At 48.8% G+C, this 15,321-nt stretch overlaps 1 pseudogene; it reads right to left on the reverse strand.

The window, feature by feature from the left end:
• Positions 1-6,359: 6,359 nt before the first annotated feature.
• LOC142591763 (U2 spliceosomal RNA) lies at positions 6,360-6,536 on the reverse strand (annotated as a pseudogene).
• Between the last annotated feature and the right edge of the window lie 8,785 nt (positions 6,537-15,321).

Raw genomic sequence — 15,321 nt, forward strand, 5'->3', positions numbered from 1 at the left:
TAGCGTCGCGAGATGCTCAAAGATTTCTGGTAGCTTTGCTCGCTTGATGGACGGCGAGCTCCTGGGACCGCTGCTCGGCGAACAGAACGGCAGCTTCGACTTCTTCATCCAGTCGCGCTTCGAAGCAACCATGGTGGACTTGTCAGCTGCGACAGGTAGGCGATGGCTCCGGGAGCGTTCCTTCTGGCAGCCAGCTTCCGACGGCAGGTAGGGAACGATTTCTCCGCGAGCGGAACGTGCAGTTCGTGCTAGGAGCGTTCGTCTCCACGTGCAGGCAGATATTGACGTCAGGCCGCATGGGCGCACGAGAGCGCGCACGCTGTGGCCTCCGATGACCGCCTCAGCTTTCTCTTCTTCCAGAGATACCGGCACGGTCTTCGATGCTCCGTTCCGGCCGTTTCTTTTACGTGCTCCTGGGAGGGCCAAGGTTAAATCATATGCTTCGAGGGTACAGGGGTCTTTTGCACGGCGCAATTCATATTCGAACTTGCGGAAAGATGAATGGAACAAGTGCGCACGACACCGTCTCTAATTTCTGGCAGTACGCACTGTGCTCAATCTCCAGAGTGTTACTGGAGCTGTACCCCCTCCAGAGCGTTACTGGAGCTGTACCCCCTGTTTCGCTGCCCCCAAAATATATGCGACAATAATTAAGTAAGAGTAGTTTAAATAGGTTACGTCAAAAAAGCTAACAAGATTTTTAAGAAGAAAAAAGTCATAGCCGGCTTGCAGCACCCGGAAGAATAGCATGGTTAATTTTTTTCTTTAGCTATTGTGCTAGGTCAGCTGATATCCATTCAATATGGACAAAATAGTTAAAGAACACAGTCGTTTTATTACGTCATGCCTTCTTCAATAAACATAGCTTAGTTGGCTTAAAGTCAATATAACGTTAACTATAATCCTACTTTGTCCACTGCTAGAATATGCCTTCTCCGTTTGTGATTCTTATGAAAAAAGTAAGAAATCGGCGCCTTTGAGGCCGTCTAATGGAAAGCGGTTCGTTTTATTTACTCTCGCCTTGATAGCAATTTTTCACCCGCAGCTGCTGTGCGAGAGCTACTTCCAAAACAGTGGCACAAGGAGTACTGAAGCTTCCGTACTCTCACAAATTCCATCTGTCAGCTCTCCAATGCCACCCCTCTAACACTCGCCCACATAACATCACCTAGAGGCTACCATGACTTTAATACCAAAGCTCTCCATCAGCGTGCCCATAATTTTAATACACTCATTGCGCCAAGCACTGGAACATTGCATCCCTAAATAGAATGAAGACTCAGTAAGCACGAATTCATGGAGACGCATCACGCTATTAAAGACACGCTACAAATTATTAGCAGCGGTTTTTTAATCACAGATTAGATCAAATTCTGCCAGAGATAATATTCGAATATCGAGCAGCAGCCGCTGCAGGAAGATCTATTTCCTCCTGCCTAGTTTCAACAAGAGAAACTTTCGCCTTTGCTCAACAAAAGAGCATCGCTTGAGATTTCCTGGCAGTAGACTTGAACAAACCGTTCGACCGCGTATATGGCGGCTAAGTTTAAGTTGTTACGGACCATTTCGAATTTCCCCGAAACACAGTAGACCTGGTAAGTCTTGTATAGAGACAATAAAAGCCAGATATTATTGAACGGAGGTATCGCGCCAATGTTTTCAATGACCGAGGTTGAAAAGAAGGCGAAAGAAGGCAAAAAGCACCTTCTCTTTCAATTCGTTAATTCTGTCTCAACAATTGTTTTCGGGCCAGCACCGCTTCCGCTGCTGATCGTTCTTGTACAATTATTGCATTCTGCCGGTGCTTACATATGAGGCAGAAACTTGTAGGTTAACAGAGAAGCTCGAGAACAGCTTAAGGACCGCACAAAGAGCGCTAGAACGAGAAATGTTAGGCGTAACGTTAAGAGACCGGAAGAGAGCGGTGCGTATCAGAGAGCAAACGCGGATAACCGATATTCTAGTTGGCATCAGGAAAAAAAAGGTGGAACTGGGCAGGCTATGTAATGAGTAGGGTAGATGACCGGTGGACCATTACCGTTACAGAGTGGATACCAAGCGAAAAGAAGCGTAATCTAGGATGGCAGAAAACATGGCAGGTGCAGGTGCAAATCTGCAGGTGCAAGTTGGACTCAGCTAGCGCAAGGCAGGGGTAAATGGAGATTGCAGGGAGCGGTCTTCGTCTTGCAGTGGACATAAAAATAGGCTGATGACGACGCTTGGGAGCGGGGGAGGGAGATGTAGATGGATAAGTAGGAAACAGAGAGGGAGAGAAAAATAAAACACATGCACACCATCCCTACTGTTCAAAGTACAGGATACTAGTTAGCACGAGTTAGCGCTCATGCAGGTTGTTTTTCTGTTATAAGAACGACAAACAATGCATTTGTAGCCAACTGTTGCGATGGCTTAAGCGGTCGGTATTCCAGAATGATTGGTTCTCGCAATGGCCTGTCGTCACTACAAAATCACGCAGTCGCGAGGGTTTGTCTCTGCACGCCGCATCGAAGACAATCGCACAAAACGTGCTCAGGTGCTTCCTCGAGAACGCAGTATTCACAGGCAGAGCTGCCAGCCATTCCACTACTAGTGAGGCCATACGTATATCGTAATCGTTCATAGACCACGTATAAAATCTATAAACAAATCTCTGAGGAGTTTTGTAACGGTACTGGCTTCTTAGTCACCACGGCGTTTTTCCATGAACGCTGATTTTGTGCACGGATCAATGGTTTCCACCATCCTTTGCGCCTCCGATAGACCACGCGCATCTCGACACGGTTTAATTATAGGCCACATGGCACCGTTATGCAGCCTCTTTGCTTTACCCAAAGTGTTATGTTTATTTTTTATTTCTTGCTTTAGCCAATGGTACCACGCTATTTGGTTACTGCGAACAGTCCTTTATTGCACTAAGCATTACGAGCTCAGGATCCAGCTGTATATCTAACATCACTGCGGCACACCTCGACAACACAATTCTTTTTTTAAATGTCGACGTCACTAATTTACTAAGAACGAAATACCGATGCTCCACCGTTATTCCTCGACCGCGCACCGGTCCCGATTGCTTAGCGGCTGTGGGGTTGCGCTACGAAGCACAAGGTCGCGGGATCGAATCCCGCCCGCGGCGGCCGCATTTCGATGGCGGCTGAATGCAAAAACATCCGGGTCCCGTGCATTGGGGGCAGGCACATCGAAGATCCCCTGGTAGTTAAAAAAAAATTAATCTGGAATCCCCTACTACTGCGTGCCTCGTAGCCAAATCGTGGTTTTGGCACGTAAAACGCCAGAATTCAATTCATTCCTCGACGACGCAACAGTGGCCACAGAAAGATAAACCATGGGTTGAAAATTTACCCTCCCAGGTCACACAAAAAATAAAAGGTTTTAACGGATCACATCAACGGCGGCATCACAAAATGTATATATTTTTTCCATTGATTGAAATGTAACCTGAAGTGCTGTCACATGAACAACATCTGTTGCGATGATGGTGATGGTGAGTATCTCTAATGATGTTCGCTGTAAAACAGGGCGGCGACAAATAGGCGTCTACTTTGCTGGGGCTAATCAGGTTTTACTATATCTTTCACGGTGACAATTTCTACTTGTAAAAAAATTCAGCCACGACTACCGTACTTCCTAATGCAAATTTTCAGCGCAGCTGATTAGGTGTTTTGAATTCGGGATATATTGTGGCAAAGCATTTGATTCTGAACGACAGGGTCCTCTCGGAGGCAACGCTGAGCCTCTGCTCGGACAGCTCGTTTAGCCGCAGTGGCATTCAAAGCATTTCGATCGGTTGCGTCACTCATTGCTCAGAAACAAAGCGTCAAGAAGAGCGCGCGTGGCTCGCGTGGAGCGCATTCTCTAGCGGCGGCGGCGTAGGTGAAGCAGCGCATGCGCAGTGGGTTCGAAGCCCACGCCAGTGCTTTGTTTCCGCGCTCGCCACATGCTTGGTTGCCGCCGGCATTCCGCTCTCCTCCTCACCCTTCTCCTGCTCTTCTCCTCCACTTTCCTCCTCGCGCTCTCATCGCTCTCGCCGCCTTTGAGTGTGTTGGTTCGCTCGGTTACGAGGTACAACGCCGACACTCGTCGAAGGAATGGGCACGATAATCGCTCTAAAACCAATGCCTGTAACGGCCCCAACCCAAACTCCTCCCAGCTTTTTTTTTTTTTTCACCGATAGGGCTAACGAATTCTTGCTTATCTCTAGCCTGGGAACATAATGTTCCCGTCAGCATGGAGGAGGGATAGACAGAGAGAGAGAGAGGATAAAGTGATCCTCCCGGCTTCACTAGAGAGAGAGAGTGGGCAACTCTATATTTGAAACCAATGATGGAGCTGGTGGAGGCCCTCGGTCCAAGGCTTCCCTGGTACAATTCCTCAATGCTACCTGGTTAACGAACTCCACCTGATACTCCCGTACCGTTAAGGAGATGACTTGTGTCAGCCACGCAGCCAATGGGGTAGAGGGGGAGGCGGGGAGACAAGAAATTAGAGGGAGAAGACACATGGGGTTGGCAGGGCCATATTGTGCTGGGAGTCCGGGTAACCTCCACAAAAAGGCCAGATAGGTGGGGGCTCATTTGCTTTAACAGCGCACCGTCTATCTTACCATATAAGTCACGAAAAATTTGTGTTCCCTCCGCCTGCTCCGACTACCTCACATCTTCGTTCTTTTCCTGTGAGTGTGTGGACTGCTCGGGGCTGGAATGACTTTTTTTCAGTCGACGACGTACACCAATCCCATCCACATCATTTCAAGGCTGCCGGAAAGTCCACGCTTCACTAAAGTAATTACCAATCTCTCATGCGAAACCCCACACAGGGACCTTTGATACAGTAATAAACAAACAAATCAATATATAAATAACGCTCTTAAGAACTTCGAATTGCACGGGACCACGGATAAACCGAACCGCCACTTTTTAAGGTGAATTTGCGCGCTTGCAAGTCCTCAAAGTGACATTGCGTTAGCGCTCAGACCCTGAAACAAGGAAGGGCACAATGCACGAAGTGCTTCTGTGTCATGTGATCCCCTTTATGCCCGCATGTGCCGCCTCTCAAACAATATCGATGTGACCAGCCAAACCCCACCACCACCACGCACCATACCAAGTGACAAATTGTCCATTTAGCTTTCTACCGCGAGCATCGAAACGAAGCTCACGTTACGCGTCGACGTGCTGCAGAAAGCACTCGCTTGCTTGTCAGCAGCTCACAGCTCCACTTTTCATCGTCTATGGTCTCGACTGCCTTTCCCTCCGGTCCAGAGCTGCAGTCAGAGGACCACCACGAGCATTCCAGCCGTTCAAGAAACAAAGCAATCTTGACCGTTGATTATGCGATCATTCGGTCGGTAGGTGACCGCGGCTTGGTAGCTCATTTAAAAAGTGAATTAGCATCATTGAATCTGTGTTGCACAATCATTGATGCGGGGCTGCGCGGTATATGCGGCTTTTCTTGTTTTTCCGTGCGCAAAATCTTTTTCGTAATGTTGCATTATGATACGACACCGTACGCAAGTTGCTGCCATACGCAGGTGTATTAGTACAATACGATCATCAATCTTTCGCAAGACGCAGCTCACCCCGTGTTGAGCAGCGCTCTGCTACGATGCGAAAAATAGGTTTCTCCTTCTCGAAGTAACATACGGTACGTGGCCGAAAGAGCGTGCAAATGCTCACGCATGGTCTCATTGTCATGGTCATCTTCGAAATGACCTACTCATGTAAGTAGCACGTATAGCTCTTGAACAGCGCTCAGCGACTAAAATTAGATAATTGGACCGCAGAGCGGGCTGTGCTTCTTGCGGCACCGGAAAACGCTAGGCGGGGGGGGGGGGGGGGGGCATAATAAATGCACTCACAAGGGGTCACGCAGGGCTCTCGCTATCACTGCATGTCACAATGCATCTGCTAGGTGTTCCAAAGCGCATGCCGGTGGCGCAAGAAAGCGTTGGTAACCAGTCGGGTTGAGTATAACGTTCCAATTAAAAAAAAAAGCTTTCTGGGATTTTACATGCAGGAACCACAATATGATGATGAGGCACGCCATAGTCAGGGTCTACGGATTAATTTTTGTCGCCTGTAGTTCTTTTATGAGAACCTAAAGCTCAGCATAGTGTGAGCGACATGAAATATCTGTAGGAACTCCTCAATTTCTTATTTAGGCAGGTAAAATTTATTTCCACCAGTTTCAGATCTATGATCGATTCTGGGCCCACAGTTGTGAGGTGCATAATAATAAGATGTTTGTTGAAATATGTTTTATAGTTCCTGTCGTTCGTTTCTTTTTTTTTACAGCAAAACTGTATATGGGTAGTTTCCAGCGGGTCGATGTCCGTAGACAAAAAACCCTGGGCCGATCCCGAGGATAGGGCTATACCAGGCCGACCCACGGCGGCGAAGCAGGCTTCAAGCCCTCCGTCAGCTTGCAAAAATAAGTTCAATATCTTGGGTCCAAATACAACCCGTATCAGATATTAGGCTGATAGGAACAGATGCTACACTTTGACGCGCGTCGGCCATTTGTAAGTTTGCACCACTCTCTCTTTGTCGGCGTTCCAAGCGCTTGCGTATCTCCTTTAGTTTCCTTCCGCTCTCCCATGGTGGCGGTCCCGTCGAAACGTTGCGTGTGTCTAGTTTCCTCCGGCTCCTCGGGGTGGCGTTCCCGTCGCCCATGTGAATTTGTATAAGGATCGCGGTAAAACGAGTCGGTACCTATGTTCAGAATTCTGTCACCTCTGTGTCGTACGCTAGACAGCTTCGCTGGTCATTCACCTTCAGAGAGTGAAATAGCTCACGATTCTTTTTGTTGGTGGCGGCGTATGCAACACAGGGAGTGAAGTCCAGTCAGGAGTTGCATGTCGCCTCGAACTTCATTCAGAAGCTCAACAATGGATGCGTGTATTGCTCGCATTTTTCTCTCTATATATAAAGAAACCAATAAAATATAAAACGTGGCATACCAAGCAGCTTTACTACAGACAATATAGCGTCGTGATATTAAGAGGAAGCTTTAGCTCGGGCCCAACTCCGACGCGGCCTATTCAAATACATGTAAAACGCAAAAACGTTTTTATGAGATAACCCCTGGACCAATTTTGATGAAATTTGTCGCATTTAAAAGAGAAAGTTAAATTCTAGTGACTGTTGGAAGCGGAATTTCGATTTAGGGCTTGAATTTTCTTAAAACGATTTTCAAATATTTGACCATTAGAAAAAATAGAAACACGAAGTTTACAAATTCATAGCTTTGCATCAAGAACTGATATCGCGGTTCTGTAAACGACATTCATTAGATCATTCAAAGTGGACAAATTCAATATGTCATTTTACTTCTTACGTGAATTTGTTACGTTGGTTACAATGGTTCTGCAAAAGTTGTATTTCCCTAGATTAATTTTTTTTTATATTCATGTGTAACATATCAATTTTGTCCGCTTTAGATGTACTATTAGATGCAATTCACAGAATTGTATTATCATATTTAGTGGTTAAGTTACAGAGTTGTAAACTTGATAGTTTCGTTTTCTGAAAATTTCCGATTTTTGCCAATTTTTAATAAAACATTGACAATCTAACTCAAAAATTCGAAACCAACAGTCACTATATTTTAAGTTTGTCTTTTAAATGCAACAAACCTCGTCAAATTTGGTGCAGTGGTTGCCGAGAAAAACGAATTCTCCTTTTACATGTATTTAGATAGGAGCACTCGAGCTAAAGCTTCCTCTTAATAATTATACAGGGTGTCCCAGCTAACTTTAGCCAGAGTTTTAAGATATGCGAGTGCCACGTAGGTGGACAGAACCATAGTAATGTTGTTTGCCTTTGCTTGGCGATAGATTATCTTTCATTGCACCCAATTACATAATTAGTTCCAAGAAATAGTCAACTTATCAAATATTGTAATTCGATGGTGAATGTCAATAAGAAAATTGTAGAGCAACATTAAAAACTCCCGATACAGCTTTCTGTTGCTCACTACGTGCTACATAAGTGTTTTTGAGGGCGCGAAAGAAGCCCTCGAGAGGGCACATCGTGCGGCAATTTTGCGTGCATAGATTGTGGTAATGTGGCAGAGAATGATTGAAGGAAAGCGTTAACGAAGACAATATTTTTCTTTCGCAGAGGCAATTATATAAAACAAAGCTTAATTGCACAATGTCCAATGACTTCTTTTCTTCGTGCAGTTGGAGACTGCAGGTGCGCACAAAACGAAGTGGAAGTGCGTGGCAGGCAAGGGAACTTGAATGAGCGATGGTGCAACAGTGACGGTATGAATGCCCAATATTACCATCGATCTGTATGCGCGAGACAGACATGCACGTGCGTCTGCAAGGAAGGCTTCTTCAGGACAAGACCTCCGTGCGGCGAGTGCGTCCGCCACGACCAGTGCTAGAAATAAGAACATCGAAATTCGAACCAAACAAGCGGGCGACTAGTGCATGACACAATAAAGATACGAAGACACCTAAGCACTTCTCATAAGTTGTGAATGCCAAAGCAATAATGTCCGGTTGAATGGAGCTCAGCGGTCCTTCGAGTTTTGCGCTGCGAGTAATGTACCATAGCGGTACGTGCCGCCCGAGCCAGCAAGCAGCGGCAGCCTGCGGTGCCAACGCCGCATGCTACCGACGCGGCGACGCCATCTCCCCTCAGGCAACACCTGGAGCGCTAGCGCTGCAGCAAGTTGTCGCGGCTCGAGGCGGCGTTTGGGCCAGAAATCCACCGAGCCCATCGACGAGTGCGTCCGGTAGTAGGAATGAAGGAAAACGGGGTTATTTTCACATTATTTACACTGGCTCCAGATACGGAAGCCCACTCCATGTAGGAGCATAGTAAACGTCACGGTTCACGTCAAGACACGTCAGCACCCCTTCACTGCACCAAAGGTATCCGCTTTCAATATCGTCGTCATCCCTAGGAGACTAGACTAGGGAATCTGATGACTGTATGGCTGCCAATCACAATCGTCGAATCAGTCGCAATAACCCACCCATGATTATCGCACCGTTCCGCCGAACAGCGCCTCCGATGTTGCACCTTCACCCCCGCATGTGGCGCAAGCGCGCAGCAATCTGGGAATCCGAGGTAGAAGCCGTTCCTACGGTAGCATTAGACGTCGGCCCTTTTCATCAATTAGTTCAGCTTGTCAGGTTCATGTAGAGAGGTCTTTTGTTGACCCGTCAACAGACGACGTCGACGTTGCGTCGACTTCTGGATGGGCGCTGATGAATGGGAAGGGTTACCTCGTGGTAAATGTCGAAGGATTGCTCATTGCCGTGTTGAGACGTAACAAAGTGTTCTCTGTAGAACGACTTGTTGTCGGGCTAGTTGGTGTTTGCTTATCAGCCTTATGTAGTGGGCAGGTACAATTTCAAAGAAGAGACACAGAATACGTCACGGGAGCTTAACAACTGTATTTGAAAGACAGCGAGAAGACTATATGTACTGTTCCAAACACGCAGGCGCACCTACCGTTACTGAGGGCGATTACCAGGGCTGGCAAGATCACTTGGTAGATCTAAATAAAGTAAGCTTCGCGTTGTACAAAACAACATAAGTCTGGCATGCGCAGGCACTACTTTTCTTTCTTTTATGTGAAACGCTTCTAATACCTCACGTGCCCTTTTATCTTTACTTCTGTCCAGGATCTTCACATCATGAAATACTGGCTTACAAGGGCAAGCTTTACAGTGTTCTGAAAGAGGTGCAGTGAAGTCCTTCTTCAGGTCATTAGCATGCTCCCTCATTCGGTCATTGACGCAGCGGCCTGTTTGTCCTATATAGGACTTTCCATAAGACAGGGGAATTCCATAAACCACCCAGGTGACGCAACGCACGTAAGGTTTCACGTGTCTTACTTGGCAGCCTCTCTTCGAGCTGCCCATTTTGCGGGAGCACAGTTGGGCCAGCCTGTTTGGAGCGGAGAGCACGACAGGCACTCCGTACCTATTCGCCCCTTTTTTTCAGATTGTGGCTCATCTTATGCACATACGGCACAACTTCCGGCCTTAGGTCACTCCGCTCGCCGGCTCTTGCCGCATTCGCTGGAGTGCCTGCTTTTGGCTTCTGTTGCCGGGATTCGGCCACTGATGTCGGGACTGAACGAGGTAGCCGGCTTTTGAAAGCCTACTGAACTGCTTGTAAAAAGTGTCCTGCATCTTGTGTCCGCAGGTCCTCTTGAGTGCTAACCCCAGAGTCAAGCTATAGCTTTTTTGACAAGATAGGAATGCGTGGTCCATCACAACCAAAATATCATCAACGTATATAAAAACATTAAAAACAGGTGAACCGTGAAGGCTGTCAAGAGTTTTGTACATTTCCGGCAGGACTGTCACACATTAAGGTACTACGCACGATCCTATGTATATGCCCTTCTTATGCAAAGACAACCAGTTGTCACACATGACAAAAGTACTCTTCTGGTAGGTCTCAAATAAAACTAAAAAGTTGTCCACACACATACCAATAGTATTATGAAAAGAAACATCCCCGTTAACTTCAACACACTTCCGAACAGCAGTAAACAACTCGTTGTGCGGCACTGAATAGAACACGTGTTCAATATCAACAGAGAATGCGTAACCTATGTTCTGATTTTTCTGGAAGAAATTGCTGATGTCATCGGAGTTTACTGCGATACAATGATCATGAATGTCGAGTTGTTTCAAGCCCTTTAACAAAAACCTACTAACTTGAAGTTGCCATGCGCCGCGCTCGCTTACAATCGCTGTCAAAGGAACGTCTTACTTGTGGGTCTTTGCTGTAAAGAACAAACTCGAAGAACAACACGCGCTCTTGTCAACGCTCTCGACGAGCTGCTGCGGCTCGTTCTCTTTACAAAGTCTCAAAAAAGCCTTCTTAGCTTTCGCAAGCTGGTTTTACCAGTGAACAGGAAGCCTCGAGCACGCTTCTTCCTGACACCGCCCAGGTTGCGGGAGCCGCTGGGGACTTTCTCCATCGGCGTCGCCGCCGCTGCTAGGCCGCTCTCAAAAGTTCAGAGTTGGCAGATCAGCTCTGGGCAGTGCGGCAAGCCGAAGATGCCGCCCAAGTCCAATGACTTCGACCCGCCCCCGGAAGCCACCACAACAAAAACTGCCGCACCATTCTTTAATAAAGCCGTCCGGCAAGCCGAAGATGCCGCCCGAGTCCAAGGACTTCGAGCCGCCACCTGAGGCCTCCACAACAAAAAATGCCGGACCATTACAGGCAACTAGAGTCAGATCAAATCAACATCGGGAGCTCGGGCACACAGCACGGCTCGGTGATCTCGCCGATGCTCCACAACCTCGTCCTGCTGGGGTTACCCGACCGATTGCTTCAAATCGAAGGACTGCATCACACGCTATACGCGGATGACATTACGATCTGGACGACAACGGGCAGCGACGGAGCGATCGAGCAACGTTCACAACAGGCCACCCAATGCGTGGAAAACTACCTCGTGGGCACGGGACTCGCTTGCTCGGCCGAAAAATTCGAACTGCTGCTATATAGGCCGGTCAGAAAGGGACGCCGTCCTCGTGGCCGGTCAGAAAGACTACTCGTGGAGGTGTAACAAGTACACCAACTCGAGCGCCTATCCAAGACCCGCCCGGGCAGACACGTGCTTGAAAAGGTCGGCATTACATACCACTCGCAGTACGGCATCGAAGTAGAAATTCCAAGAGCTATACGCGAGCAACCATACGTACCCCCATTGTCTCGCAACATGCACCCCCAACATCACACGGGGAGGCGTAAAGCCAGGGCACAATACATGAACAAAAGTTACTCCAACGACAAGGAGGACGTCTTCACCGACGCAGCCCGTTATCGAGACAGGAAGAGTTTCGTGGCTGCAGTTACTAGCCACCGAGCAAACCACCTCACGAGCGTCACCGTGAACACGGCACATGCCTAAGCGGCAGAGGAAGCGGCCATAGCCCTGACCCTCACACAAACTAAAGCTACATACGTGATCTGCGATTCGCCAACTGCAATTCGCAATTTTGCAAATGGGCGCAATTCGCAAGAGGCGTATCACATACTTCAGCGACATCCCATACACCAGGGAGAGGCCGACTTCGATAACCGAAAAGATTTGCTGTGGATCCCGGCACACACTGGATTGAGCACCCCCAACGAAGCGGCTCATCGCGCTGCTCGAGGCCTAACTCACCGAGCATCATCGGAGGATGAGCCCCCACGGGGTACTGCAAACGTCTGGGCTTGGGAGGATCGTATGACCAGGTTCCACAGCATCACGATACACTATCAGTTTCAAGACGCGTATACCCATTCCCTCACGCTAGGTTAGACAGGACACAAGCAGTACACTTCAGACAATTACAAACGGATTCTTACAGAAACCCCACACTCATGCACGCTATGTATCGAGACATATACACTACAAACAGATGCACATCATGTGGCGAGGTGGCCACACTTAATCACATGCTATGGGAGTGTCGGGATTTAACAAACAAGTCTGGCAGTGCCGACTCCTCCGTCTCTTCCACCGCCAGCCGCCGTTCGCGCTGGAAAACCGCACTGCTAAGCTCAAACTTGACAGCACAACTCTGGGCCGTCCAGCGAGCCGAGGAAGCCGCTTCGAGACAAGGTCTCCGAACCTTGTCCGCGGCGGGTGCCCAGACCCACTAAAGAGACGCCGGACTCAAATCTTCTTCATTTGAAAATAAAAGTTCTCTCTCTCTCTCTCACTCTCTCTCTCTCTCTCTCTCTTTAATAAAACCACCCGGCAAGCCGAAGATGCCGCCCGTGTCCAAGGACTTCGAGCCGCCACCTAAGGCCACCACAGCAAAAACTGCCGGACAATTCTTTAATAATGTTTCTTATTCTTCTTTACAAAGTTCTTGTCAATGGCCTTTTGCGCTTCTTCACTAAATGTGCCTTTCGGCATTACGACAAAATGGCCTTCTTTGCCGGCCTGTAAAAGACATGTCATTACGCTTAAAGTAAGCCGGTAAGTGCTGCAAGGCCCACATTTCACTAACTTTGCCTTTTGTTGCGCATTTTTGGAGGCAGTCCACACGTTCAAGGAGGCACCTTTCCCGTTGTTCCGAATCCGCTTTTCAAGACACCTTCCTCATCGTCACTGCCAGTTCGCGTGCTGGAATCTGAGGCTCCACTCCGAACTTCGGGCCTTTCAGAAGTATCCTCGCAAAATTTTCAGGGTTGTAAGCACCACCTACCACTTGTAGCCTAGACACACAAGCGTCCTTCTCTTGAGGATTCCTAAGCTGACCCAGTCATTGAACTAAGATACTCTTCCAAACAGCTCCTATCGTTTCGTGCGTTTCATGAATAATACGCATGTGGCCCTTTAGCTTTCTTGAGGCTAGCCAGTCTGGGTCTCGTGTGTAGCGCAAGACTTTTAACCAATCGCTCAAAGACGAATCTGGCACCACAGTTCGGAACACAGAATATTGGTCATCACCTTGACGGTGCAGCTGGCTGCTGTACTGAGGTAACACGGTTCGACACCCCCCATCGGACCAACTTGGGTCATTGAATATGTGGCAGTGTGCACGTACTTGTTTGTCACTCTTCGACGAGCCTTTTCTATGCCGGCATGGATTGCTGTAAGATGAGGGACTGGGTAGGTAAGGCGCTGTTCAAAGAAGCTTCTTGACGCTGACTTGGAGCACTGCGACTGCGCCAGTTTGTCACTGATGATCTTCACTGAAACTATTTGACGCCAAATTGGGTCACTATGTATGTGTCACTGGGAATGTGCTGCTCTAGATTCACGAAAAACATCCCTTAAATTTCTCCGACGATGAGCGGAATGAAGCCGGCGTCACAAGGGTTCATCATGGACAGCAACCCGGCGCTAAGAAACTGTCCTAGACTTAGCTCCCAGAGCCGCTTCAATAATATACTGTGATAACTTTTCTACGAACCAGCTAGTAACAGTTTATGTTCCCGGTAGGTGCGTGTCGCAGCGTTATGACGCCGACTGTGGTCACGCGGGATCAAGACTGCGCTAGGTTTCAGCACCAGTTCCGGCTCGCTTGGTTGTCTGCAATGCGCTGCTGTACTGGCTTCTATCTTATTTTTGCAGCATCGCGTTGCCAAGAACGTACATAAAGAAACGGTGGTGGTGGTGATAAACTTTATTGAAAGGGGGAAGGGTAAAGAGGGACGTGACTGAGGGTTAGGGCTCAAGTAAGGCCCTGGGCCTGCTTGGCCTTTTCCGCCCAGTCCACCAGTTCAAGTTGTCGGTCGACGTCCCCGGAACTGAGCCAGGCTGTCCAGTCAGTCTCGCTGCTGACGGGGGGATGAGAGAACGGGAGCGAGGTGCATTCCCACATTATGTGTGTGAGTGTTCCTGTTTCTGAACAGAGCCTACATTTGTCGCTTTCCCTGCCCCCTGTGATTTTGTTAATGTATTTTGGGTGTGGGTATGTATTTGTCTGAAGTCGCCGAAACGCGACCGCTTGCATTTTGTCGAGTTGCTTGGCCGGTGGTGGGAGCGCGCGACGCCTCAAGCGATACCGATGGGCTATATCATAATAAGTCTCGCAGGGTTCCTCGTGTCTCTCCTCCTCATTCACGCCGTCCGCATCCGCGGACGTGGCTCGGCGCGCGAGATCTCGAGCCAAACTGTGAGCCGAGCGTTGCAGGGCACAGCCGCGTGAGCGGGGGTCCACACGAGGGTTGTCAAGCCGCTTAGGGGGCGTCGTGTGAGGACATGGTACGCCTGTTTGCAAATTCTACCACGGACGAAATTGCCTATGGCCTGCTTGCTGTCGCTGATGACGGTATGCGCTTCCGCATGCATGGCCATGGGAATCGCGGTTTCCTCCGCTTCCACCACTCGGCCAGCCGTGATTGTTGTATGTTCAATCAGTCCTCCGTTGTAATCAGCTACCACCGATGTCATGAGGTCGCCGCGAGGGTGTCTGGCTGCGTCTGTGTAGACCACTCCATCTTGCGAGCCGTAGCGTCGCCAAATGGCTTCACTACGGGCCTGCCGACGGCCCTGGTGGAACTCGGGGTCCATGTTGCGGGGTAGAGGTGGGGCATAAATATGCCCCCTGACCTTTCGCGGAATCGTAATGTACTCTGTAACCTCGGGGATAGCCTCGAGACTGAGCTTCCGGAGGACGGTGCGGCCAGCCAGAGTTAGCGAAAGACGACGGACTTGGGCTGTGTGGTGAGCGTCTAAGAGCTCCTGGATCGTGTTATGCATGCCTAAGGCCTCTAGCCTTGCGGTGGCCGCGTGGTCCGGAAGGCCCAAGGCTGCCTTTGTGCTTCGTCGGATCATGGTGTTTAATTTGGCAAACAAACGGTAGTGAACAGG

This window comes from Dermacentor variabilis, chromosome 8, assembly GCF_050947875.1.
Source record: "Dermacentor variabilis isolate Ectoservices chromosome 8, ASM5094787v1, whole genome shotgun sequence".
In the NCBI taxonomy this organism is placed as follows: domain Eukaryota; kingdom Metazoa; phylum Arthropoda; class Arachnida; order Ixodida; family Ixodidae; genus Dermacentor; species Dermacentor variabilis.